Below are 6,831 nucleotides of genomic sequence, written 5' to 3'. Positions count from 1 at the left end.
ATGAAGAGAGACAGAGAGAGACAGAGACAGAGAGGCAGAGAGAGCTTTGCTGAAGCACTTCACAAAGCCAGCCCTCAGCCGGTGGCCTGGAGTGACGGAGACCCCGTCTGTGCCCTGTTGCTGACTGTCTGGCTCCTCTTGACTTTCACTATTGCCAAGATCACCAGAGTCCGTCCTGTGGATCATGCACGGGCCTTATCTCCCCGGCTATGCCTTCATGCTGCAGGTCCCCCACCGTGCGCCCCGGGAAGCCCCTGCACCCAGGAGCCCCACGCTGAGTTTACAGCAGCAGCCAGCAGCCCACGTGACCACACTCACCCAGGACCAGATTTCCTTCCTCAGACAGATGGGCCAGCTGACCCTCCAGCGCGAACAGGGAGGGGGCTGGCAGAGCAAACTAAAACCCAAACCCAAGTGCCACCCTTTCTGGGTTCGATGCCTACCTCAGCTTGCTGGCAAACACGTTCCTGTTTGCTCCCTGAAAAGAAGGGAGGTTGAACAGAAGCTCTTCTCAGAATAGTCGTGGTGATCGATGTCTGAAAAGTCATTTGTTGCTAAACACTGTGATCACTTCTCTCAACATGGGTGCTGCTTGGTTTGTGATTTGGATGAACGTAGTTGTTGGTAAATGTAAAGCCTTGTAAGTGACCGCTTTAATAGGTTTGGAGAATTATGTCAAGGAGTGGTGGTCGAACATGCGCTCTACACACCCACACAAGTCTCCAGCAGGACCAGCACAGTGACTGTAAGATCAGATCCTCGACGGCATAATAACGGTAATGAACCTGGAGAAATGCACCTGCCAGGTTCCCTTCCCAGAAAGAGAGAAATCAGAGAGGAAAATGGGCCCCAGGAGACAGCCTGGCTCCAGAGGCTTCCTCCTGTCTTTGGAAGGCTTGGCAGGGGCGCGTATTGCTTACTCTCGGGAGGCTGCAGGGGACAGGCATTAATCAGGAGGACAGTGGTCTGCCACAGGTGACCTGTGGGTTTTCAGAGGAGGTGATGGTTTGAGGGGTTGGGGTTTGCTTTGCCTTGCTGGTGTGTGTGTGTGTGTGTGTCTGTCTGTCTGTCTGTGTGTGGGGGGGTGTGGTACTGGGAACTGAACTCAGAGCTTTGGACTGAGCTACACCCCCAGCCCAAGCCTTTCTTTTTCCCTCTTTCCTTCCTTCCTTTTCTTTTGTATTCCTTTCTTTTTGAGCCAGCTTCTTGACAGGTCACTAAGCTGCTCCAGATGTGCTGAAGCTGTGTCCTCCTGCCTCAGCCTCCCACAGTCCTGGAGTGCAGGCTTGTGCCACCACACCTGTACCTGATGAGTTTTGACTCTCTCGTTGCTGAGAATTTATTATTAGGGTGGGGGTAGGGGTAGAGGGAGTGTATTTGGGGGTGGCTCAAAGGTCCCGACCATTGCCCGCTGGACAATCAGAGGAGCAGGCTCCTAAGCCGCAGCTCACACCGTCACGGAGACTTCTGATCGTACCTCACGGTCTCCACCACGGAGCTCAGGGCAGCAGGACTCTGCCAGCCTTTGCCCCCACCCCACACACCATGCCAAAGGACCCCTGTGTGGAGCCCCCGGGGCCAGGAGTTTCCTTTACTTGGACTTCAGGAATGAGCCACTTAGGCAGGACAGGCCATGTGCGAGGAGCAGAACCCAGAGAACACAGCAGAGAGGGAATATCTCCAGGAGGGCCACGGGCAGCAGACAAAGGACCGCTGCCAGGGCGCAGGGACACCCACAGGAGACCAAGGCCAGTGACCAGCCCCTCCTCCTGGCAGGGTTCCCCTGGGATGAGATGGCTGTGGGCAGTGTCCCGTTTTTAAATGCTCCCTCTGAGTTATCCTGAACCCACACAGAATCCGGACACCCGGGGAAAGTGCTGACTGCCACCTCCAGCTCCGCTGTCTTTAGCACCAGCAGAGCAGCGTCCCGGCAAGGGCTCTGTGTCCTGTCGCTCTCCGTTAGGACAAGCTTAACAGGGTCGTTACTCAGGGCGGAGAAGAGACACAGCTTGTCGCCCATTCGTGCCCATTTCCTTTCCAAGAGCCTCTGAAGAAGACGATCCCTAAAGAAACAGAGAGACCACTTAGAAAATCCTTAGAAAATGCTGAGACCCTAGGTCGCCTCACCACCTTCTGGTGGCCAGTGTGGCTCACACGGACGTAATGGGTAAAGATAAGCAAGCGCAGGGCACGTCTGACCCTCTGGGCATCCTGCTGGGTTCTGAATAGGCCTTCACTGTCCCCTCTCCTCTTTGGATCACCCCCACAGCTCCTAATTAGGCTTCCTCTCCCCAAATACGGACTCCACATCTTCCTCATCAGCCACTGCAACTTACCCTCTATGTCAATGCCAGAATTCCTGTGTGTGCCACTCTACACACGTGTGCACATGCACACCCTGCTTAGAACAAGGCGTGGCTCGTAACCTCTCTCCTTAGCTGTCTTCCTGAACAACCTAACAGAAGAGCCCAATTTAAGAAACCTCAACTTTCAAGAAGGTCGGTGCTCTAACAATGTCCACCAGGCTGCGTGATTCAGTAAGGCCCTCTCCAGTGGGTTTTCTGGAAGTAGCCTGTGTTAGAAACCATCAGAATTACACTGACGTGCTGGCCCAGTGGTACTGGGTAGAGATGGTTGACATCCATAATAGACACCCAGAGGTATTTTTGACAGGGCTGTTAGTGTAGTGACCTTGTGCACACTGTCTCTGACTTTAACCCTGAGGCATGCACACAGAATGGAACTGTCTCTCTGCCAACATTCTGCCAATGTCACCAAGCAGACAGACTACAGATCTGGCAGGGCCTGACGGAGTTTCCATGAGCCAATTTTTAAGACTATGCAGATAACTAACCTCAATTTTTGCTTGAGTATTTGGAAACTAAATATTTTCAAAAGAAATAGTGGCTTAACTGAGTGGTCTTGAATATCTGCGTGTATAGATTTAACATGTCACCCACACAAGAGACAATACTTTGAGCCAAGCAAATAATTAGGTGAATCCAGATTCTAACGTTGATAAATCCAGTGTCACAAAACAATGGCATTGAGTGGTCACTTTTACCGTCAATGGATGCTGCATCCCATGTTTGATAGCAAAACTAAACTAAGGATTTCAGTAGGGGAGTAAATTACTGACTCGGGGCAAGACTGGAACTTAAGGAAAGACCATGTGACACCACCCAGCCCGTGACCAGAGCCACTGCCACACTGACCCACCTCAAGGACTTGTCTCCCAAGGAAGTTGCATGAAATAATCTATTCTCACGGGGGCTTCATTTACCTTCATTTTCAAGGTCCTGCTTGCCCAGAAAGCTGAGACAAACCCTCTGCTAGCATGAGGGATGCACCATGGGGTTTGGATGGTGCCATGTGGGCCGAGAGGACCAGACCCTCGCTTCTCCCTCAGTGTCCCTGGTGCATCCCCGTGTCCCTGCTCCTGCTCCTCAGCTTCAGGGCAGTGCTATTCTCTGTCACTTTCTGGGATGATGAAACCACCCTCTTCCTGTGCTGTCGGAGATGGAAGCCAGGAGCCCCAACTGGCCATTCATTGAGCACTTGATGTGTGATTGGCACAGTTTAGGAGCTGAAATTTTCATTGTAATGCATTTTCATTTAAATCCTCGCATTGGCTGTGGGTGGTGACTGTCCTGGAGGACAGAGTTGCCCGTTGGGAACGTTCCTTGTTGCTCTGTTCCCAGCCGTTGAGGCAGCACACGGGTCGCTCAGCCCCAAGTACCCAGGGGCTCTGTCCGCCAGCTGGTGATCTCATCTGACTCATCCCCTCAGTGCAGAGACATCTGCCTGCTGGGTGACAGCCCCAGGAGGGATCGCTGGAAGCTGAGGAGGAAACAGACAGCACTTAAGAGTGGGGCCGCAGCAGGCAGAGCGGAGAAGAGGTGGATATAATTACACGTCCCAGAGCCTGGAGGGCTGGCTAGAAGCACTCCAGGAGTGAATGTCAGGCAGCCTGATACCCTACAGGTGTGAAATAGCCTTCTACAAGTGAGCCTCACTCTCTAAATCAAGACTATCTGCTGCTGGGGGAAAAATGGGGGAGCGAGAGGTCAATCTAAATCAGAGTCAAATGAGGCAGGAGAGATGTACAAGGCAGACAGCCCAGCAGGTCCGACTGGAGACCCCACCACCCGAGGGTGGAGGCTGAGCCAAGGGGACGTGGTTTCATCAAAAGTACACAACGAAAATAGCGCGGCGATGTTTATGGATGGGGAGACCGAGGCTAATTGCTCAGGTCCATGCAGCTTAGGAGACTTGGAACTGAGTCTGATGCCTGGCACTGGGCTCCAGAGTCTCCTCCTGGAGACAGATGCACAGGAGTCTGAGGCTGAGCACAGCAGGTGAGGTCACCGTGGCGGCCCAGGGGCCAAGCAAGGGAGAAAGCCAGTAGGCGTCAAAGCCACGCTAGTGCCTCGCGGATCGTGGGCCCAGGAGTGGAACGAGTGCGCGGACTGGGGATCTGACTTCGGAAGGGGAGCTGGAGTTTAGGGGTGCCCACGGGGAGACCCCCGAGGGGACCGGATCATCATGTTCCAGGGGAACACAGTGGACCAAGTCTGTGCGGAGAGGTTGAGGCTGCAGGTAAAATATCGATTGGGCAGCAGGTGCCAAGCAGACAGAGTCTCAGAGATTAGGAAGCGGCAGCGGCAGCAGCTAAAGCTGCAGAATGGACGGCAATCGCGCATGCTCCGCTTCTGCTAAGTGCTGTGCCTCTTGTGATTTTTACTTTACCTCATTATCACCGCTGCAATCCAGTTAAGTGGAAAAGAAACATTTGCCATTTGCCTTCCAACATCTATTCTCTCTTTTTCTAGAAAATCTGACAATTTTGACTTGATCAAAATCCCCCCATACAAAAAAAAAATCTTCCCCCAATCAAGCCTCCAACCCATGAGTGGGTCATGTGACCTACCCTAAGCCAATCAGCAGCTCCCATTCCTAGCCTTTGTGATTGGTTCAGAGACAGGTGAAGTAGCCAATCACCTCAGAGAGACTTTTGCTGGGAATTCTGGGACAGAGGCAAGCTGGCTTTCCTTGAGGGTTTCAGATATGATGGGTCACCACCGCCTTGAAGTCTGATAGTGCAGTCAAATCAGAAGACTCAAGGAGGAAAAAAAGAAATTGAGTCCTAGGATTACTTTTGAATCCTGAACAAAAAATGCCTAAAATGACACCCACAACCAGTAAATTCCTGTAGGATGAGTGTTACGTACTGACTTTTAACAAAAGGATTCCTACCTGAAAGAAAAACAATACTCATTTTGCAGCTCAAGCCAGCAAGCCTTTAAGACATTAACTAACTTCCCTGAATTCACGTATTTATTAAGTAACTAAGTCAAGATTTGAAGCCACCTCTTTATTTCACCCATATAGCTGATAAGGAAGACTAATTTATAGTATCACAATGTGACAAATATTAAAATAAGGACAAGGCAGACAGATGGAGTGAAAGGAGGGTAGAGATTGAAGAATAAGTGAGTTATAAAGTTCATTGATTCCTGTAAATTCTGTATATCTGTGAAATTTTTTTCCAGATGATCCAGTCTCTCCAGTGGCTCAGCAAGGCAGGAGACCCAGGAGGCCTCTACCTGAGTAGTTTAAGCCCCAGCTACTTATGCAGCACTAAAGAGCAATGGTTTCAAGCCTTACATCTGTTCACTGCTTTACTAAAGCATCAGTACTGAGACCTATAAAAATAATCTGGGTTTCATTGCTGAGAACAATCATTTCTTCCAGAAAACCAGAAAGCAAACTTAGACCCACAATAGCCTTCAGTTTTCAGAAGGCAAACCACATGAGTTACTCTGTTCATCAGCCTTTCCCGCTGAATAATCCACTTGTAAGGAGCGGCAGGGAAGGAATACAGGGTCTGCTCCCTGGCTGCCCTCAGCAAGTATTCAATTCTTTTTTTTTTTTTCTTTTTGTCTTTTCCCTTTTTATCGGTACTTGGGATTGAACTCACGACTGCCTGCTTACAAGGCAAGCCCTTATGCGGCTGAGCTAAATCCCCAGCCCCAAGTATTCAATTCTTGAAGTTCTATTTGTGTTCTCAATTTCACGCTAATTTTGAATTTTCCATAGTACTTCTATTTATTTCCATATGAAAATATTTTAGATGTTTATCAGTTAAATTACTTAATTTATTTCAACAAAATCTACTAGTGAAACCACACCTCCTCATGAGCCAGGAGCAGCCACCATGGGGTACGGGAAGAGAGTCCAGAAGCTAACCATGCCTCCCCGTGAGCCAGCGGGTACACGGGCTGGGAGACGAGAAGAGAAACACCACCCCCACCCTACCTCAACCCCACCTCGCCCCCACCCCACCCAGATGGCAAGACTGATCGGAGGAAGTCAGGCTGAGATGACAGCAACTGAAGGAAAATAAAACTTAATGCTTGTATTATTTGATTGACTTCGCAGGCCTGGAGCTGGGAGTCTGCACATCTATTTGGAGGATAACATAGGCATCATAGCAACTGTGGGGAATTTCCTTCTGTCTTATATTTGACACCCAATGTTCTGTTCTGTTTTACTGGGTTTTATTCCTGTCATCTAGTGTTGCACACCTCTAGAGCTACTGTTGTCCTGTTGTTCTGTTGTTCTGTTGTTCTGTTGTTTTGTTGTTTTGTTGTTTTGTTCCTGCTGCTGTCAGTTTGTTTCAGTTGTTGCTTTGTTTGCTTCTTGATTTTTCTGATTTTTTCTCTTTTACATAAATAAGTAAATAAATCTACCAGTGAAGTTTATCCCTCGGCTCCATAAGCCAGCTGCACCTTGTGACTTCTGCCCCCCCCACCCCACAGGCCCCAAGTC

Source organism: Cavia porcellus, unplaced genomic scaffold, assembly GCF_034190915.1.
Source record: "Cavia porcellus strain 051 isolate PalLab524CR breed Dunkin Hartley unplaced genomic scaffold, mCavPor4.1 scaffold_8, whole genome shotgun sequence".
NCBI lineage: Eukaryota > Metazoa > Chordata > Mammalia > Rodentia > Caviidae > Cavia > Cavia porcellus.
This window is presented reverse-complemented; position numbering follows the sequence as displayed.